This window comes from Tachypleus tridentatus, chromosome 3, assembly GCF_004210375.1.
Source record: "Tachypleus tridentatus isolate NWPU-2018 chromosome 3, ASM421037v1, whole genome shotgun sequence".
NCBI classification, from domain to species: domain Eukaryota; kingdom Metazoa; phylum Arthropoda; class Merostomata; order Xiphosura; family Limulidae; genus Tachypleus; species Tachypleus tridentatus.
In genome coordinates, this window is record NC_134827.1 from 67,359,331 (window position 1) to 67,382,772 (window position 23,442).

Consider the following 23,442-nt stretch of genomic DNA (forward strand, 5'->3'; position numbering starts at 1 on the left):
ACTGTGTAAAAGTCTTAAATATAGGAAATGCCTTAAAGTGTCATAGGAAAAGTATCAATTATGCTGTTAAATATAACCTCATCCAGTAAAGTTTTAATTAATTATAATGAACAAATTAATTTAAAAGTGATTCTGTTTAGATAACAGCGAAATAAAATCACATATTTAAATTCTCGATTAAGAACAGTTAAAAGTTACTGAACATTTAGATTATTTACATTATATTGGACATGTGAGAAACATTTTCTCTTATCAATCCCGCTGATAAAACAAAGACAACTTCGTTTTCATTTGCTAACAGTTTTATATTACAACTTGAAGTAAAACGTATGGGTCGGTTAAATTTAAAAAACAAAAGACGTTAAACCCATTTCAGAAAAAAATTATACATTAAAATATTACATTTTCTGTACATTCTGTTAAATCTTACAACGTGATCCGTAAATTACTTAAATGAGAATATGTATTAATCTATTCATTATCATCGGTAATTCTATTGAATATAAAGAGAGAATTAATTATAAGCTCTGAAGTTTTAATAATAGAAACATTTGATTTCACTGACCAGTATTTCTATTGATTGCATTAAAACGTCTTTCATCAACCGTATTTTAATTATCCTGATAAATTAATGCACTATGTCAGGAGACAAGAACTTTCTATCATAATATCTCTAGAGCAATTACCATTGTTTCACAATAAACTTGTGTTTACAGCTCACAACTTACAGTGTTTACAGCTCTCAATTTACAGTGTTTACAGCTCACAACTTAAAGTGTTTACAGCTCACAACTTACAACTTACAGTGTTTACGGCTTACTTCACAACTCTTTCTTTTCCAACAAATACCACGATCTCCAATGAGAGGTAAATTTAACCCACAAGTTGCAGATCTATACTTATTTATATATAATCATTTCAATTATCCAGGTTTCTACACAGTGATACACATCTATCTACGGAGCTCACAGCATGGATACAGAAAGTACAAGTCATTGTGTAGTTTTGGGTTTAACAACAAAAAATAACAATTCACCATTACAATATTTCATAAACTCACTTTCATGTTCTCAAACGAGGCTTCTCCTATAGCATTGTAAACACAAAATTCATCCAACAACAGATAGCCTATTGTTTAAACTGCCGCTTAACTGCAAATGAACAAACAAACAAAACTCATTCCTTTATTGTTACTTTAATTAGCAATATTATTAGAATATTTACAAATGTCTAATCTTGTTAATTATTATAGAGATTGTTTTGTGTTGTTATCTTAGTGTGTGTATTTAGGACTAACTTAAATCTTCTAAGGAGGCTGGATTTTGTTAGATATTAGTGAGATTCTCACTAGAAACATCGTTAAGAACAATGGTATACACAGCTAATAACATAACAATGTATTTAGTCATACTGATTAACAAGTTCATTTGTTGTTTCGCTCTAAGTAGGTAGATCGAAAGTAATATTAAATATATCCTATTCTAGTGAGATTTTAAATGCAAAACCACAGTAAAAGTTTCTATAATCAGGACAGATTAAGTATTTAGTGGTCTTGAGGACAAATTTTATAGGGTCAAAACAGACCTCTGACTGTCAAAATAAATGGACATTATCACTTAAAGACCTATTCAGTCCTTAATGAATTCAGCCTCCATGTCATGGAAATAGTTCACAACTACTTTCGTCTTTGTGAAATATTTTCTCAACCCAAACGAGCCGTTTTTACATATATATTTCTCTACAAGTGTTCGACATCACTGATTAAAATCATAATGCTTTTATAAAATAATCTTCATTTCAAGCGATAGGCATATAACAGAAATACCAATAGTAATATTAGTAATAAATACAACGTTATAATAACGTTTTATTTGTCAAATGGCTAAGGAAATATTTATAAAACAAGCTATTAGACCATATTGTACAAATATTACAAACTATTAGGCTCGTGTGAAATGGTTGTTTCATACTGACATAGAAGTATTGTTTTGGAATTTCGCACAAAGCTACTCGAGGGCTATCTGTGCTAGCCGTCCCTAATTTAGTAGTGTAAGACTAGAGGGAAGACAGCTAGTCATCACCACCCACCGCCAACTCTTGGGCTACTCTTTTACCAACGAATAGTGGGATTGACCGAAACAATATAACGCCCCCACGGCTGAAAGGGCGAGCATGTTTGGCGCGACCGGGATGCGAACCCGCGACCCTCAGATTACGAGTCGCACGCCTTAACACACTTGGCCATGCCTGGCCGACATAGAAGTAAACGTGTTTCTTTTCTCTCCTGAGATAACTAGTTTTCATAAATATGTGTTTCTCTTTCAGTCATGTGGGAAGGGGTTGAAAAGGTGGACTCCGAACAGTTACAGTCATTTGGTTTCTTCTTTAATATGGATCTATCAGATTCCGAACAGTTAGTAATTTGGTTTCTCCTTTGATCTGGGTCTATCAGATTCCGAACAGCTACAATCATTTGGTTTCTCCTTTAATCTGGGTCTCTCAGTAATCAATTAAACTTTATTTTTTTAAACTTACTTTTTGATACGATTCTTTCATTATAAATTAACTGAAAGTAATAATAATATTGGAAGAAAAAATGGCTTGAGAAGTGCATAGCAAAATGGAGAAGATAGGACAGTTCCTTCAAAATGTATCACTAGTAAAACGGAGAAGATAGGGCAGTTCCTTCAAAATGTATCACTAGCAAAATGGAGAAGATAGGACAGTTCCTTCAAAATGTATCACTAGTAAAATGGAGAAGATAGGATAATTCCTTCAACACTAGTAAAATGGAGAAGATAGGACAGTTCCTTCAAAATGTATCATTAGTAAAATGGAGAAGATAGGACAGTTCCTTCAAAATGTATCACTAGTAAAATGGAGAAGATAGGACAGTTCCTTCAAAATGTATCACTAGTAAAATGGAGAAGATAAGACAGTTCCTTCAAAATGTATCACTAGTAAAATGCCTTTCAAGCCCGTCAGTTATACTTATATCTACTAAAGCAAACTTTGATATCATCTCATGTTCATGGGTCTGTATGCGAAGAGTAGCGCAAGTAATGATAACAACATAAATTTAAGTTAAATTCGCTGCAGTTCTTGCGTTACATACAGGGGCGTAGATTTTTTACACCCGATGAAGGGGATGATTTTTGCAACCACTTATGTGGACTGTTCAATTTTCAAATTGGTAATCTCTGATTACGTGAACCTGAAAGCTGTAAACATGCAGTCACAAAGTAATCTTGTTGCCACGATACTTCAAGGTTTCCATGTAAGTTTGTATAAGTGAGGTGTTGTGAAAAGTTTTCAAAATGTTAATACGATAAAGACAAATGTGTCACAAATTAACTGCCACATGAATTTATTCCTGCACATTGCACAGTATAAAAGATGGCCATTATACTTGACAAGGTTACTAATAACTTTCATTGCATGAATTACATTTTCAAATATTAATAAAATTAGTAATTACCCTTGATAAGTTCATATCTACTGAAAAACTGTTCATGTTGTTTGATAAAAATAATTAAAATGTTTTTGTGAACTCTTAAAAATTACACATCAATACAATGTAGCACACAATTATTTATACTTTTCATTGAAGTAAGATTCATTTAGTCCTCTAGTCTATATGTTCCCAAACGTAGACCTCCTTTGTGATGATCTGTTTATGAATTCTTTCATAAGCTCTTCTATATTTATCTTGTCGACCTCATCTTTGTGAGTGTGACAAACTGCCACATGGTTGAGGTGGCACAGAGACATAGTTGACCTTAACCACGTCTTCAACCGTCTTAATGCTGAAAAGCTGCGTTTACATTCGTAGCTGGATACTGGACATACAAGCAAAATTTTCATGAGAAGAAACACTTCACTAAACATCTGCTGGCTCATGCATTTTACAGTAAGCCTCCTTCGCACCTTTCAGAGATACTGCTTTTGTTGTTCCTTTGAACATGGGCAACTGAAACTCGAGCCGTTGTGCAGAGATTTCTGGATAGAAGTTTATAATCGAGTTTTCAATCTTGCCAGATGTGATCATGTTCTCAAGTGCCAGATATTGCCTCAAGTCATTGTTGCCTGCATTGAATCTAGTGGTCAGATGTTCTATGACTGTGTCCACAAATTCAAAATTGGCTTCTGTAGTAATCTCTAGCTGTTGCAGAATGTTGTGCTGAGCCATTACCTGTGATCCTTCTGGGGGGTTTGCCAATGCGTGGTAGTTCAATGGGCACCAGATCTACGGAAGTTACCTTCTTCTCAGCTTCATCAAATATCTTGTTGTAATTGTCCTCTGTTTGTAATACCTGCAATTGCTCTACTGTCATTGCAGATGCTTCAATCATTCCAGATACTGTCACTGATTTTGCTTGGAATGCACGGTTTAATTCCTCTAATGCAGCTAATGGATGGTGAGCCATCAACAATCCTAAAATTGTCTTTCTTTTGTCAAATCTGTCCAGCAGACCTCGTGCTTTCACTGCTACATCTGATTTTTCATTTGCTAATTGAGACAAAGAATCAACAATGTCACTGTTGTGATCATTAGCACATGTAATTGCAGATAGGTGGCACAACCAGCGTATTGGATACAGTGGGCAGATGTATTTAACTGGACCATTGTGGCTGTCTGACGATATAATATTTTCAAAGATTGTCTTATATTTGCCTGACCTCTGAAACAAGACACCACGTTCATGTACCCACTGGATAGAATCTCGAACACATTCACAAGCTTCAACTGCATGTTGCATTATTAAATTAGCCTTGTGTGCTCCGCAGTGAAAAAACAAAGCCTACGGTTGCTTCTCTTTTATTTTTGCCTGGCATCCACTGTACGCACCATTCATGTTAGCGGCTTCATCATAAGTTTGTGCTCTTAATCCTGACAGTGGTAAATTGAGTCTAGTCAGTACATCAAGTACAGTTGAGGATATTGTTTCACCACTTGTATTGGAAACACTGCACAAACCAAGAAATGTCTCATGGACGTCAAGGTTCTCATCTATGTATCGTACACATATTGCTTCCTGTTTGGCACCTGTAACAGCTTGAGTGCCATCAACCATTAATGCAAAGATTTTACTTTGCTGCACTTCGTGTGCTATCTTCCTCAGTACTTGATGGCTGAACATCTCCATTATTTCATTCTGAGCCTGGGGTGATGAGAATGTGGTTTTCTTTAACAAGTAGGCCATCAACCCAGGATCTTCCTCTTCCAGGAACTTCATTAACTGCAGAAAGTTCCCCTCCGTATCAGTATGTCCACGTAATGCTAAACCTTGACGCAGTAAGAAACGTAAACTTCTGAATATTTTCGCTGGACTTCTTTTGCATTCTTCCTGTTGCTTCTTTTTTCCATCATGTTGCTGGACAGTCACTGGAGTTACATCAAGTGAACCTTCTGGAGATATAGCGAATCTGTGCTGAGAGGAGGATTGGTGTTCGTTGAATTTCTGTTTTGCCTTTTTCCAGTTGCAAAAACCGGTAGATATGAAGGTATACTCCACTGGCCTCTCCAATTTTCCTGTAAAAAGGCCTCTATTTTCTGCCTTGGCACAATGAAAGCATACGACTTTTTGAGTCTGATTATCGAAGTGCAGCCATGGGAATTCATCAAACCACTTGCCATGGAAGTTGATATTTTGAGATTGTCGTGGTATTATTTGTGCGTATGGATGATATGGCTTTCCACACTGTATCTGTGGAGTGTCAGATTTTTCATCATTGCACAAACTTGTTTCACAACTATCTGGTGGTTCATGATGTGCAATAGTTGCACAAGCATTTTCAGACTCGTCCTTTGATGAACATGGTATTTCCTCTGTATGGCAAATTTCTATTCCTTTGCTTGAGGTTGTTGGATTATCTACATTGTCACTTGTAGTACCAGTAACTGGCTTGTAGAACTGTCTAATATCGGAAAGTTTCAGACGCTTGCTTGTCATAATTGGAATCTGTTTCCCAGATGACTCAACAGGCTAAAATACAGTCTTTATTGAAAAACTCTAACGTACAACGAACGAAGATAGAACAGAATGGAGGTAGGACTGAACTGTACAATGTATTTAAGTCGAACGCGCGAACCTCACAGTGACTACCAAGCCGACTGACCACCTGGGCATCGCTGGACAGTAATGTGTGCTAGTTACAAAACAAGTAATTACAAGTTTCTTTAAAAATACTTAAACAATCACAAATGTGTTATATTCTTGTTAAAGCTCATCAAAAGGCAAACACGTTGTGATATAATGTCTATAAGCACGTCTATTAAATAAAAATACCTAAACAAAAACTAGCAATACAATTCGAGTAGAGGCTTCAGGCCGTTGAAATCGCTCCTTTTGTGTTTTAGTTATACAAGAAAATACAATATTTTTACTATCTATGATAAGAGAATATATTGTTCTTTTACCATAAAGCATCAGCACTTTATTAGAGGGCGGTGATAATCTGAAATTTCATGGATTAATGAGGGCCACAAACACAGGTCTAATGAGCCCTGTTGTAAAGTCGAGGCTTAGACTGAAGGGAGCGGAGGGGTGTGATGTAGGGCGTGTCTGGATCCGAGCGGCCCGAACCTGTCGTTAACTGTACGCTAAACGTACACTATGGTCGGCGAGCGGATTCGGCAGCTAAGGAGATCAAGGCATTCGACAGTAAAACCGGCTAGACATGCATAAGAACAAATGGCGTTGGAAAACCGCACAATATACACATAAGATTGATGCAGCTACAAGCTACAAATGGCCTACCAGATCTAGATCACAAGAGTTTACGCTTGGGAGTAATATTTTCGAATTTCATGCTCTGTTCAATCTGTTGTGATGAAAATTTTACTTAATCTTACACCACGTACAAGACGTAGGTAGATTCTGTGATAGTGCTTGCAAGCCTTGCATGTATACTTAGGCCTACTGACTGATATGAATTATCGCTTAGATCGAAAAGCTTAGAAGCACGCCTATATTAAAGATGTACATTTCGGCTACTGAAAAAGCCGACATCTAGGCCTAATTGTGTAATTCGATTGGTAAGAATACGAGAATCACAAGAACAAACACACAATTTGTAGGCCTGTGATGCAATAAAACAATTCAACAGGCCAAACTGTAGGGAGGATGATTGTATGCACCATACCCCCCACCTAAAATGAAGGGGGATGTATCCCACCCATCTCCCCCAGGATCTACGCCCCTGGAACTTACATATGTAAACATTCCAGGTGCATTTCATCGGTCATAGATTAAGCAGAGCAGACAAAGTAAGTATATAAATTACACAATGGAATTGTTAAGAGGAGTGCTTTAAGACATCTAGAGTAAAACATGATTTCAAATACGAATATTAGGCCTAATGACTTTTGATGCTTCGCTAAACTGGATACTTCCAAGCACAACCTTCCCTGTACTTCTATTAAATGGGAATTGTTTTCAGAGCTAAGTCTTGTTTTCTTTACAATAAAAAAGTGAAAAAAATTGAAATGGTCGTAGGAATGAAATAGTTTCGACATTACATTCTGTATTGATTCGTGTGAGAACTTTTTAAGTCTTTCTTGTAAGTTATAAGAAATAATTCCACTTGCGAGTAATTTTCAACTTAGGTTTATTTGCATAATAGATATATAAATTATGCATGTTTATATGTGAATGAGCCACAGCAATTATTATAAGAGCATACTTGCGACTTAAGTTATTTTTAAGTTCATTGACCTACGACAGAAGTTATTCTTGTGTGTATTGGTCTGAGTAGTAAAGGGACTTGTCATGCAGTAAGGCGACAGAGAGAGAAACAAGTGTCGATCACAGGTGGATGAAGTAGATACGATTACGTTACCAGTGACGAAAATATCATCAAAGACGATACGTCATAGTTCCACAAAGAGTAACCTGAGAGTATGGTTAGCTTATGGGGGATAATATCATAGTTCGATATCAGAAAACTAGTTACTATAGAGGGATTGTGATACCAAAGTTTGTAGATGGATGACATTATTGTAGGCAGATATTGTTTATAAGGTTCTATAAACGAACAAGATTACTTAAGTTTTGTAGGAAGATGGTATTACTAAAGTTTGTAGGACGATGGTGTTACTAAAGTTTGTATAAAGATGGTGTTACTAAAGTTTGTATAAAGATGGTGTTACTAAAGTATGTAGGAGGATGGTGTTACTATAGTTTGTAGGAGGATGGTGCTCCTAAAGTTTGTAGGATGATGGTGTTACTAAAATTTGTAGGCGCATGGTGTTACTAAAGCCTATAGAAGAATGCTGATTCTTCACATGCTGGTTCTGCATGTGGATACTGTTACTATAGATGGAATGTTGACACAAAGGATTCTATTGGCGTTTCTTGATGTATTATATTCGTTTTACACAGGCAGATAGGCCCATATTATTGCATACAGATTTCATTTTATATTTGTGTATTTACAAAGGCTGATGATGCTACTAAGCAGATTATGCCACTATGGTTCTATAGGCAGATGTTGTTACTAAGTATAGTGTTCGTGTATACATCTTACAAAGGAATGTATGGATGATATTTATAATCCTGCATGTAGAATCAAACCTATGTTTATATTTTACAAAGTCAAATAGTGCTTAACAGGATTGTATACAGATATCAACTTACATTTAACTGAGTATGTTTTACAAAGATGATTCTATATTTTCATAAGAAAGCATGCAAAGTTTGAGATGTATATTATTTTTCATTTACTTGTATTTCTACAGAAACATATTATTAATGCTTTTAACACACTCCTGAAAGGATTTTATGACATCTAATATGTTTATAGACATTGAATTATTTTATTTTAACATACTAACTACAATTTTAGTTTCTATATTAAAAGAATACTTTTTACGACTGTTATTCTGAAAAGAATACTTATTTAAATGTTATGCACTTTCACTAGGTTTTCTTCATCTGTATAATTTTGATTTTTATTGTTCTTATAAAGATATTTAATTTTACTTATTTTTCTTACAGTGTTCCTTAGGGCCAAAGATGTTATAATTGCTAAGGACAGTGTTGATTTAGGCAATATTCTGTAGGACACTTGGATGTTATAATTGCTAAAGACAGTGTTGATTTAGGCAATATTCTGTGGGACACTTGGATGTTATAATTGCTAAAGACAGTGTTGATTTAGGCAATATTCTGTAGGACACTTGTTATGTTTTAACAATTCAATGACGTATGCAATATAACATAATATTATTATCCATTATTTCAATGATGTAGTTATTATACTCAGTAACTTATATATTTTTATTGTCATGAAAAAATGCTCATTTTGCTGCAACTAAATATAATAAATGGATATAAATATAATATAAATATAATAAATGAATATAAATATAATATAAATATAATAAATAAATATAAATATAATAAATGAATATAAATATAATAAATGAATATAAATATAATATAAATATAATAAATAAATATAAATATAATAAATGAATATAAATATAATATAAATGTAATATAAATATAATAAATAAATATAAATATAATAAATGAATATAAATATAATATAAATATAATAAATGAATATAAATATCATATAAATATAATATAAATATAATATAAATATAATAAATGAATATAAATATAATATAAATATAATAAATGAATATAAATATAATATAAATATAATAAATGAATATAAATATAATAAATGAACGACTTGCTGATTAGTTTTACTATTACTTAAAATAGTAACACAATTTACTCACCATTCAGTCAGGACGAGTATTATGTGAAGATTAAAACTAATGGAACCTTTTAAAGGATTACCTTTCATATTTAAAAGTTAAAAGCTATGGAACCTTTTAACGGATTACTATTTATATTTAAAGAATAAAAACTAGTGGAATCGTTCAAAAATTACCATTCATCTGCGTAGGTCGAAACTAATATTGTAACATTTTTGTTAGGTTAGCAGTGCATTATTATATCGCCTTATTTGTATCCGAGACTTTTGTTTCTCACTTCTGAATCGTACGAGCTATATTTATTAGTAAATATATATAAGTAGTAGTTTGCAATATAAGTAATTCGATACAATTATTATTTACGAAGAAGTCTGAGTATTATGCTGCAACGTTGGACTACACCTGCACCTATCTAGATCACTGTAGTTTCTCTGGCAGTTTATGTTTACAGCCTGAGCGTGACTGTAGTACAGATAAAAGGTGAACACTTGTAATCGATCGAGCGTTGTTATTTTTTCTCCTTAAAGAAATAAAACCAATCTTGTGCCTGAACAATAGGCCCATCAATTTCAACCTTGCAAAATCACTTAAGTCTGAATTTTAGGATATTCTAAAGAAGAGCTTAAGGGAAAAGTTTGGAAGAGTTCATGGAACGACAATGGTGAACAAACAAAACACAAGGTTAAGTTTAGATATGGTGTCCATCAGAATGGTGCTGTTACGATTTTAAATATTTTCATAACTTCACTTAACTAGAACAAAGGATTAAGAGAGACTGGTAAAAGAATCAGATATAGAATAGGGTTGAATAAGGGAAGGTGACTATCATGAAGTATCTCGGTTTTAAAATAAGCTCTGTTTTATTATAAATATCATTTGCAGTTAAAATAAAGAGTGAATATTGATCTTTTCTACATATTTAGTCAATGCATTTCCTGTAGATTGCTCAAAATAAACACCCAAGATTTGGTAAAATAATCTCATGTGACACATAAAAACTGTAATTTAAAATAAATATTCATTTAGCAACTGTATTTAAATAACTAAAATTATTATTTAACTTTTTCTACAAAGATGTGGAAGGCCATGTACAAGTTCGGCATTTTGTAGAACAACAGCACAAAATAACTTGAAGAAAAACACTGTAACTACGTAACAAGATTTCAAAATTATTTTAATATTACATATCCAACCTGTGTTAGTAATTTTAGAACACCAAATACTTCCAAGTGGTTTTGAAAATTCTCGAATAAAAATATGTTTATATTAAAGCAGTAATTATTTTTAATAACATCATTAATGATTATGAATTTTAACCTCACTTCTTTTCTAAATTAATTACTAAACAAATACTAACACCTGTTCAAGACAGTTAGCTATATTATAATAACAGTTGGTTAAAACTGATAATTGTAAAACAACGACAAACAGGAAATATAAACAGAATGGCAAAGTCACCAATAAAATTAATATAAATGCGTTATAGCCATTATTCGATGGTTGTGTGCGCTACCTTTTCCTAAATTAGCAGTGGTAGACAAAAGGAAAGACACCTAGTCAACACTACGAACCAACACCAACTCTTGAACTATTCTTTTATCAATTAGTAGTGGGATTGTGAGTTATATTATAACGCTCTAAGGGCTGAAAGGGTGAGCATGTTCGTTGAAGTGGATCCAAAACTCTGACTTGTAGTTTTAAGAGTCGAGCACCCTAACCACCAGGCAATTGCAGACCGCCACTGACATTATAAAGAACATACCCTATTAAACCCGGCCCGACATGGTCAAGCGTGTTAAGGCGTGCGACTCGTAATCTGAGGGTCGCGGGTTCGCTTCCCCGTCGCGCCAAACATGCTCGTCCTTTCAGCCGTGGGGACGTTATAATGTGACGATCAATCCCACTTTTCGTTGGTAAAAGAGTAGCCCAAGAGTTGGCGGTGGGTGGTGTTGACTAGCTGCCGTCCCTCTAGTCTTACACTGCTAAATTAGGGACGGCTAGCACAGATAGCCCTCGAGTAGCTTTGTGCGAAATTCAAAAACAAACAAACATACCCTTTTAAACCCATATTTGCATAAATTAAATATTTTTCAAGGCTCACGTAACTTTTACTTTCTTATCATTATTTAGAAAACTTCTAGTTTTGTAACACCAGTATTACTAGGATTAGGTCTAAATATAATGTTCGGTATTTATTTTTCTTATATTTCTTAAAGTATAAGAATTTATTGGAGTACAATACTTATATTAAAATCGAAAACAATATAATTCATGACTTAAGGGCGGAAAGGCTACACTGTACAAAATAGCGAAAACATTTGAACTATCAGTTATGTTATTGTTGTTGGTAAATATTTTAGTACTTTTAATTTAAACATTTTGTATTGTTTGCTAGAGAGAGGTTTGGCATGCCATTGTATGACGTCTGATGATTAAAAACTTTCTTTAGTATCTGTATTTGACGTGACGTAATGATTGCTTGAGATGTCAAAGTTTCTATAGAACAGTAGAAGAAGGGTGCGTATTGCAATAATAATAAAGCATCATTGAATTTGTTAATAAGTCTTTTATAATGTGTTGCTCGATTATTAAGTTAACGAATTTATTATTGAATTTTGTCGTAATACGAGAAGAAATTTAACAAGTGCGTGACTGTTAAGTGTTTCTTCAGTTGAAGAAATAAAATGCCTTTTGGAATTAAAATGGGTTAACTTTGCATATATTTTTACCGAATAATCAACTTGTCCAGATAGTAATTATTACAACAGTAAATAATTCCTTCTGTTGGTGAAGCGTGATTTATTGCTTAGTAGCTTGTGTGACATTGTCTCACATTGGGATTAAAAATCATTTTCTACGAATCCTTTTTACTGTTTAGTTAGTAATATCTGAAGAAGGACATTGCCCGAAACGTTGTATCGAGAATTGTATATATGTATTGAATATATATATATATATATATATATATACACATGTGGTTAACTTCTTGATGGCCTGACCTACAGAATTTTACTTTTATCTCTTTCAACAACCGCTACGTGTAATTTCCTATACAGTTTTATACAAAACATAGAAATATTGGTTGGTTGTTCTATCCACGTAAAGTTATATCAGGGCTTTTGGTAATAAAGTAAGAGTGTAGTACCTTTACTCTTGAGTTAATGAACAAATAGCATTCTATTTCAACCAATGTATCGCCACTGAATCTTTATCAGGGCTAGCAGTAAAGTAACTTGAAAGCTATCTTTGCAAATATTGAAGTAATACATTATAGAGAAAGCAGCTAGTCACCACCACCCACAGCCAATTCGCGGACTACTCTTTATCAACTGAAAAAGGTATTGGTCGTTATAGTTTAACACCCCTGTGCTGTAAGGGCGAGCATGTTCAGTTTAAAAAAAAAGAAAAAAGAACCCATCAATAGGTTCGAACAAATTTTGCTCGTTATCCTTTATGATACGATAAGAAACATACGATAAAATACGTGAAATAAAAGGTTTTTAACCTGTGTAGTGTACAAATTGTGAAAGGGTTTTCTAGTTTATGAGTTTTTCTATTGCACAAAACCTGTAGTTTGTATCTCTCTGATTGCATAGGCTGCGAGCATAAAAAACAAAATATGGAGATTGATGCACTGAGCATAAAATAATTCTTTTAAAGTCTGGATTTAAAGTTCCATTATTTCTTTTCTTATATATATATATATATTATTCATTTATAGAATACTATGCACAACGTAGTTTAAAACAATTAATGAAATGTTATTGTAATTCGATAATACTTTACTGGTCTTATGGAGATTTTGCACGGTTACAGTATTTTTGCAGTTTATAATGCTTATTATATTCCAAATCCTTTAAAGTCTGGACTGAGGGTAATCTCAAGTGATAACTTAGAATTTGGATATTTAAATTAAGAATTAGCATATTCTCACCTGAGGCAATTAAGGCTTATTTTCTGTTAAATACTGAATAAAAGCTTAAATTCAAAGAGTAATTACAATTTTTAGCCTATTAGAAAAGACGGATTAACATTTAGACGAAGTTCCAAATGTTTAGTTAATAAAGTTGTGAGCAAAGGAGACTTTACTATTTAAATATTTGGGACTATGCCTATGTTATGCATTTTCATCTTTCTGGTATTCCTAAAACTTAAAAGGTAAATTCTTCTAAAGTCCATTTTCAATATACGTGTGTTACTATAATTTAGTCTCCAAAGTTTGTTAGATGTGAAAGTTTTTAGGCTTCGTAGCTCATTATGAAAGATTAGAAATAAAATTATCTTTCAGCTTTTCAAACTTAATATGTGTCTATTAATCTCAGAATAATTGGTTTTATATTATGAGAATTTTTTTTCAAAATTCAAAACTGATATATTCTACAATATAAATACAAACATTCTGAGCATATGTTTCGCTAAATTCTGTATGGGCCTAAAATTGAGAAGAAAATTCTTATGAATACGATGCTTAGCATTTTGTCGTCGTATAAAAATTATGGGTGTTCTTCAGAAATATAAGTACCATTGAAAAGGAATATTCGAATGTAAGATTATTTCATTCTTTACTTTAACATTACTAAAGTCTACAATAGGAAATGGTAATTTAAATCAAAGTATAGAGTTCGATACAGTTAAGTATTTTACCTATTTATTTATCTTTAGAATTTGGAACAGCTAAATCAAATATATATTTTTCTAAAACTGTTTTGGATTTCTTTCATTATTCATGTTTATTAATATCGTCATTGCAGCTAGGCCAAAATGGCAACATTAGGCCTAGCTATCTATATACATACCTCTAAAACGTGAAACGCCAAATACGGGATACTTGATAGCGATCTGTGCATGAGCAGTTGTGATTTTAGATTTCATCGTAGTGTGATTTTTAGTTCTCAAAGAATATTTTAACTTTTACGTTAAGTTTGATTAGTATGCAGTCACATACGATAGGGAGTATTCAGTTTTGGGTTCAACATAAATTATAATGATAAAACCCTTAATTTATAATGTGATATTTTCATTTACAATGGTTTCCCTTCAAAGTAAATAAGTATGTATGGTCCATCAAATGAGAGGTTCGTGTTCCATCCCTTAAGTCTGTCACCTGTTATGTTTTTCACACTGCTTTAAAGCAAGTATTGCACGTTTCATGCACCTATGAATCCAACATGCATGAAGCAGGTACTGTGAGCACACATTTGCAAAACGTGGAATGACCTACTGAAGGAGTACACTTTTAGCCAATAGGCCTAATACTTATATATGTTGTTGAAATGATAAGAGATAGCAGGCAGAATTTTATATGTTGCGTGTTTCACGTTTTGAAAATTATCGGAGATGCTTCCATGTTTTATATTTTTAGCTTTCCTGCAAATTGGTTACTTTATCAAGTAGACATACTACTTAACTTGTATAACACATCTTATTATGTGGTGTAATATAATTATTAGAAAATATTATATAATATATAATTTATAATATGTAATATCTAATATATATGTATCTGTAGGAAGTTTATATAGGCAATTTTCCCTTTTTATTTGAAAGTAGAAAAGGTAGGTGCCACTTAAATCAAATTCAAATACGAGTTGCTACCAGAAGAACTTTCAGTAGATTATTGGAAGGAAGAGAGCTTGTCCAAAACGCAATAACAATTTTTTAAATCGTGTATTAATAATATCAAAATATTCTTATCCACATTATTACTTGACTTTAAAAATAATATGTTGCTAATAACGATTGCAAACGATAGTTAATAATAAAAATAAGAGTGATTTTTACTTGTATGTTGCTTCACTATGGTCGGTTTAAGGACAGCACATTGACAAATATGATGGGACGATAGCACGTGCTTTAACTCTACTATTTTAATGAAATCATCAAAACAGTTTTTGTTTCATGTCTGAGTCATTGATATGAATTTTTAATCTTATAAAATAATTCATTAATAGCCTTCCGTATGATTATTTTTCTATGAAATTGTTTCCACTCTGCGTATTTAATCTTGTTACTTAAGCCACGTTATACACGCTTAAGTTACTTGCAACCTTCCTTATTAATATTAGCTTTCAAAAAGAGTAAACTACATATTTAGAGGCAAATTAGAAATTATTCCTGGTAACGAGCACGCTGAATATACTCTTTTTACATTCTTACTGGTTATTTCAGAGCATTTGAAATCCTAATACGTTACGTAAATAACATAATAAACCGGAGACTCGTCGTGATAAGTTTAATACGTAATAAATAATGATTACAATATATGACATACGTTAAAAGGTATATAGAATAAATGCATTGTTACACTAAATTACTCTGTAACAAAATGATAAACAAATGTCATTTATATCTTTATTAGATCATAAATTTGACAGTAATTTTTGTTTTTATATTCGTTTCATCTGTTATATCCGTAATATATACAATATTGTCCACACTGTCAAATGACGTCCTTCCACACCATTCTTATTGTCAGTCCACGTTTGACAGTTTTTTTATGTGTGTTCTTATGCTATGAGATCTCTTAGGCAAGCCAAAAGGATCAAAATATGCTACTTTCTCATTTTAACCAAATTTAATAGAAACCCAGTGACTTCCACGTTTATGAGTTGGATTCAAGTTGGTGATGTACAGTTGTTTTTCTGCATAGTTAGGGAAATAATTGCTACCAAACACACCTCCAGGTTTTTCTCGTACACAAATTTTATACAGAATACATCTCTACAACATAATCACTTTTAAGGTATCAGTGATGACCTTTCGTGGACTAATCAGTTTGTAAAATGGACTGAAATTCCGCACAGAAAAGAACATTTATAGTGTTAAGTAAAGCTTTAAAAAGTTCTATTTCTGTTCGTAGATTCCCTGTTTCACTAGGTTAAAATGGAAGTCACCAGTTGATAAGCTGAAATTGTTTACCTATTCCATTATATAATGTTTTGTAACATCAAAATCTAGTTACAAAGGTTGAGCAGAAAGTTGTTTTTGTCCGCATTGATTACCACAAAACTGATGATATAATATTTGAGGCTGCGAATGTTTTCTTCCAAGGTGAGTTAAATGCATCGTTATCAACACATTCTATAAAAAAGATGTGTAGATACTTGAACTAAAAATTCATTATCGACAGCTGCGTATAAGCTTCCCTAAGAAATAGAAAATAATTTGCACTTTATAAACTATGAAGGATATTTAGTTGTCAGTTGCGCACCTTCCTTTTCAGCATGCTGTTAAATAAATCCCTGTTCTTATTCTGATCTAATGTAGTGAGTAGACCACTATTTCATTTTTAGAAATGTGTGTATATAATTTTTAAATAATTGTGTGTACGCTTCAGGGAAATGGTAAATTTCGTAAATCTTTATTATTTCATAGCCAAAGTCGACTACTTTCTTTTTTAGGTTTGGTTTGAGTTTCGCGCAAAGTTACACAAATAGTGGGATTGACCGTCGCACTGTCACGCTCTCATGGCTGAAAGGGCGAGCATGTTTGGTGCGACAGGGATTAGAACTTACGACCCTCAGATTACGACTTTTATTTTTACCTCCTCGGTAATTCCAAGTGCTAATAAATACTTTCAGATCATCTGAGTGATTACATGGCTTAATATTCTTAAATTTACACATGAATTACAGAACGAGAAAGTTGATTTATTATTACTTCTCATAGAAATAAACAGTATGATAGTTTCCGTGTGGCTAAAATTGTGTACTTAATGAAACCGAAATAGTTATGCATATCTAAAAAAATTGTACTGATGATTATGAGATACAGTATTTATTTGTCCATCATTATGTAAAGTTAATGTCAACATACGCACAAGTGTAGTTTTTCAACTTCCTTCGCATTGTATCACCGTAGTAATTGTATATCGAGGTGAAAAACTACCGTGTGGTTCTTACAGAAGCTAAATAAATTTGTATCAGTGGCTTTGATGCAATTCAACTCATGTTCTTAGATTTAAAGAACGTTATAACCCTTAGATTCTAGTTTATGTTGTCTGTCCAATATACATTTTCTAAGACTCTTTGAACAACATTCATTTTGTCAGGATCGTAATTTAAATTACATCCCTGATTAAAAAAACAAAACTTCCATAAAATTCATATGTAGTGTCACACTCCTTACAGAAGTCATCTCGCCACCATGTTGGATATTAACTCCTTCAAACTGTTGCATGTAATCTAACTAGTGTTTACTTATCTGACAATGGTTGTTAGTTGTATTGTATCTGTGTTTAAGTATACGTGCTATAGATGTTGGTGGTATAACGTTGCTTCTGCATACAGTAACAACAATCGTATACCTGAAAGAATAAAATCTACAGGTAACAAGAAATCATCTCTAGTCTGTAGATAGAACTGATGGAGTATGTAAATATGTGAACGAGAGTACCTAATGAGATAAAATTAATAAAATATTTTCGTTTTAACAAACTTTACCAAAGTTTACTTTTAGCATTTTGATTATACATACACACACATATTTGTAGGATCATGTATCTTTCTATTTTAAAGAGCATGCAACTTTAAGAATAATAACTTTTAAAACATAACTTTCAAGAAAGGACGGACTTTACTTGTACATCTTTCAGTGCTGTCAGTGTCAGTCCAGAAATTTCTCTTTTACAAATGTTGCCATGATGCCAAGTGAATAGAAGGTCATATCCGGTATAGGGTCTTCATCATCTGTTTAACATAAGGTTAAATCCAAAATATTTATGGAATGACAATGATCAAGTTGTAACTATGGATCACACTAGCCATCATACTTTCACCATTAACAATAATGTCAGGTTTTATTTATTGACGGATTAGATAATTGAAAATGAAATGACTACCAGCTTTTTTCATGGCATGAGCTGTGGCTGTGTAAATTTTTATGTCTCTTGGAAAATAAAAACTTACAAAACTCATTGCATTGTGCCATTTAAATACAGCCTCTTTACCATTAAAATCATGGATCGTATAGTAAATCACTTCATGAGTTCTTGTCTCTTGGTCAATTTCAAGATGAAAAAAACAAACATTTTTGGACGAATCTTTAACATTTTTTGAAAGGAGGAAGCAGAAATGTGTACATGGTGTAACAAGTGTTTTACATCCTGCCCAATGTGTTTCATTGCATCCGTGAAAGTCAACACAATCTTTTATAACAAAACACGGGATTGATCGATTACGCTGTCACTATTGCAACAAATGTTACAATAGATTACACAATAATGTTTATTTAAATTATTGAACCCCTGTCACAATCGGAACAGTAATATAAAAATCCAAAGGCTTTGTTGTTTTTTTCTGTATATGACGGTCCTATGTAGGTAATTCCATGAAATTATTTCAAGAAATATGTATATTAACTTTTAGATCATGGTCTAATATTGTTATCTTTTCTATTCCACAAGGACCCAAAGAACATTATGTGAATTGTGGAGGTTACTAACCATATGTGTGACCTTCAATGCTTACTGCTATGTTTACACATAGTATATCTTCCACAGCATATAAATCGTATGAGGACTTAATAACACATTGTAATTCAGATCCGTAAAATGTTCGTTCTGTTTCTTTTCTGAGATGGTTTGTAGACTGAGGTGTTTCTCTCCACTCTCTTGTGAATTGTACATTTTTCGTCTCTCCACTCGGATACATATATAATTTCTTAAACTGACGTTTCACTACACTAATTCAAACTTAATCACCCACTAGGAATGAAAACATAACTCCTGTACGTAGGTTGTAGAGAAGTTTTTCACACCACAGTCTGATTAGTGTCATTAACGTCTATTGGTCTCATGTTAATACTGTGGTGATACTACCTATAATAAGCAGTGACTAAATTTTTAACACTCAGATGTTCTTGCACGTTTCACGATGAGTAAACTAGTGCCATATTTTACTTTAAGAGTGTAATTAAAATGTCCAACTATAGATACTTCTGTTTCATTATGCATAATAAAGAAGTAATGTCTTGTTCCTTGAGATAATGTTGAAACAGTCTATTAGTAAATTCTGTCTTAGCCTCGGTTTCAGGCTTACAAGGTAAACAATATTTCAAGCGACGGTTCATTTTTAAATAATCCATGTTTATAAATTAGCTATTTATGTTTATTATACATTACTACAATATATCTACAATATATAGGAAAATTCGCTTAGGATGTATATATAACGTCTGATCATTTTTCTTCAGGATTATTGATGTATTGTTCCACTTTTAAACAATGAATTATTTTGTTATTGTTGGTTTTCCAGTTGATAACATACTTTATTTTTAACTGTAAATATATATTTTCAGTGCTCATAAACAATTATTATCCTACGTATTCAACCATGATATGTTTGATTGAAAGCTTCATGCTGGAGTAGCTTGAAAAATATGGTATAAAAAATGCTATTAAAAGAAGCCATATCATCACAGCAACATAAATATCATTTTTTATCAAATTGCAAAAGACATATTACCTTATCTAAAAGCACTGGACATATAAATGACATACCATAATTAATTTTATTATTAAAAACAGAAAAGAAGAAAAATTATTATGTTTTTGTTTGCCAACAGTATCAATATATTATTTTTTTTGCCAACAGTATCGTTGTTTTATTATTCTTTAGTTTGCCAACAGAATTGGTATATTATTATGCTTATGTTTGTCAACAGTATCAGTATATTATTATTCTTTTGTTTGCCATCAGTATCAGTATATTATTATTCTTTTGTTTGCCAACTGTATCAGTATATTATTATTCATTTGTTTGCCATCAGTATCAGTATATTATTATTATTTTGTTTGCCATCAGTATCAGTATATTATTACTCTTTTGTTTGCCAACAGTATCAGTATATTATTATTCTTTAGTTTACCAACAGTATCAGTATATTATTATTATTTTGTTTGCCAACAGTATCAGTATATTATTATTATTTTATTTGCCAACAGTATCAGTATATTATTATTATTTTGTTTGCCAACAGTATCAGTATATTATTATTATTTTATTTGCCAACAGTATCGTTGTATTATTATGCTTTTATTTGCCATCAGTATCAATATATTATTATGCTTTTGTTTGCCAACAGTATCAGTATATTTCTTTTTTCTCAGTAAGCTCACTTTTATAATAACATTATTTGAAATATTATTTACTCAACAGTCTTTTTTCGAATTTATTCATATTGATTTACCAGCGTTCCTTGCAATCGCTGGTTTATGTATAATTATGTACTGTTCTATTTCTGTAGGAGAAAACAAGTTGAAATAAAAGTTGTCCAATTGCTGACAGATCCGATTGGAACAACGCGTTATTGTTCAAAACTAAGAATAATGATAAATCTAGTGCAAAAATATTTTGACTGAACCACAGGAAGCCTGGCAATAATTAGTTTGTATCTACAATCTTGACTAACTGCACGAGTGTGACGTCATAATAAATCATTGTAACGGACGTGAATGTTATCCTAACCGATGTGTGATGGCACACGTCTCGGTTCTAATTTTACTTATTCTGTCACCCCGTACATGTACATGAATCTATTTGTAGCCATATCTCGATGTCTACCTGTGTATCTGTGCTGTTTTTTACGATGTATCTCATTAGCCTTAGATATGATGACACAAATAGCACAACAATACAAATGAGAACATGCTGACTAATGCTCACTCTGAAAGATGTTTATTTGCTATTTTGGTTATAAAATGTCAGTAGATCGTTGTTCCAAGAGTAAAATGAGACGAACTTAAGCTATTCACTCTGTTACACTTTTTATGTACTTTGTGTTTAAGCCTAATGAGGTATTTTTCCAAAGACCTAAAATTTATGTTAAACCCTTTAAGATGTTCGATTTTGTGATTAATACCTTTATTTTTGAATCTAAAATTATTCCAAGAGAGCATAAAATAGTTTTGTTGGAATTTCGCACAAAGATACTCGAGGGCTATCTGTGCTAGCCGTCCCTAATTTAGCAGTGTAAGACTAGAGGGAAGGCAGCTAGTCATCACCACCCACCGCCAACTCTTGGGCTACTCTTTTACCAACGAAAAGTGGGATTGACTGTCACATTATAACGCCCACACGGCTGGGAGGGCGAGCATATTTGGCGCGAACCCGCGACCCTCGGATTACGACTCGCGCGCCTTACGCGCTTGGCCATGCAGGGCCCGCATAAAATAGTGCACAATTTTAGTTGTGATTTTAACACGTTTATCGTTGTTGAGAAAGTATGTTGAGAGGAAGAAATATTTTAAGGTTTATGAAAAACATATCATAGAACAACTTCCAATGAATGTAAACTCTTTAATTTGTTTCAATGCAAAAAACAATGGTAAGCAGGGGCGTAGATTTTTTACACACGATGGGGGTATGGTTTTTGCAACCACTTACGTGGACTGTTCAATTTGCAAATTTGTAATATCTGATTACGTGAACCTGAGAGCTATAAACATACAGTCACAAAGTAATCTTGTTACCACGATACTTGCATGTATACTTAGGCCTACTGACTGATACTTACGAACTATCGCTTAGATCGCAAAGCTTAGAAGCACGCCCATATTAAAGATGTACATTTCGGCTGCTGAAAAAGCCTACATGTAGGCCTAATTATGTAATTCGATTGGTAAGAACACGAGAATCACAAGAACAAACACACAATTTGTAGGCCTGTGATGCAATAAAACAATTCAACAGACCAAACTGTAGGGGAAGATGATTGTATGCACCATACCCCCCACCTGAAATGAAGGGGGGATGTATACCCTCCATACCCCCCAGGATCTACGCCCCCGATAGTAAGAAATACATTTTCAGTTTTTCAACTAAAATGTTGAAAATATGTTCATTAATTTCATTTTCATCTATAAACATGATGTCGGATTTCAATAATGTGCGAAAGGAAGCTGTCGATACAATCTGCTTTCTTAAAGGCCCTAAATATATCATCTAAATAACGAATTTAAAAATGTGGGGAATCGGTGAATTAGAAATAGCCATTTCTTCTATTGTGACCACCTTCGATACATTAACTAAAACAGGCGTCATGATGAGAAACAGGAACTTCATAAGAGAACAAGGAAAGTGAAAAAAAGTTTTCGATGACAGAAGTATGTGAAAAGATCTAGGTTTTCAAGTACTTTTGATAACATTTCACAGCATAGCGAATTTATTCACAAACAGGCGCCCGTGTGAATAAATGTTTTACATCAAAACTAAACATAAGGGCAACCGGCTGGTAATATTTTAGCGAAAGAAGATTTGTTTAGAATTAAACACAAAGTTACACAATGGGCTATCTTTGCTCTGCTCACCACGGGTATAGAAATCCGAATTTTAGCGGTGTGAGTCCGCAGATATACCACTGTGCCACTTGAAGGGGGCGCGAAAGAAGAAGTCTTAATAATGCAAGGGACAAATAACAAAGTAAAAATATCTTGAGATTATAGTTACATGTTTGTAAGCAGTAACTATATGACGTAAAGAAGTATTTAATCAATGGATTTTTTGTAGACCTGTAAATGTCTGGTCTGTATGAATTTGAAGTTCGTAAGACATTTAACAAAACCTTGGATAATTGGTTTGGTTCGTTCGATTGCAGTAAAAATACTTAGTTTCCTTGTCGCTTAGATGTTAAATTCGAATTTATTTTCACAGAATGAACTGAATAATTTAAAATAATGTTCGTGTCAGTGAAGTACTTATAGGTACTCGGGA

At 32.8% G+C, this 23,442-nt stretch overlaps 1 protein-coding gene across 1 annotated transcript in view; it reads left to right on the forward strand.

Annotated features, from left to right (window-relative positions):
• LOC143245889 (uncharacterized) overlaps positions 1-23,442 on the forward strand; it is a 60,057-nt gene that overhangs the window by 13,927 nt on the left and 22,688 nt on the right. The window lies entirely within an intron of this gene.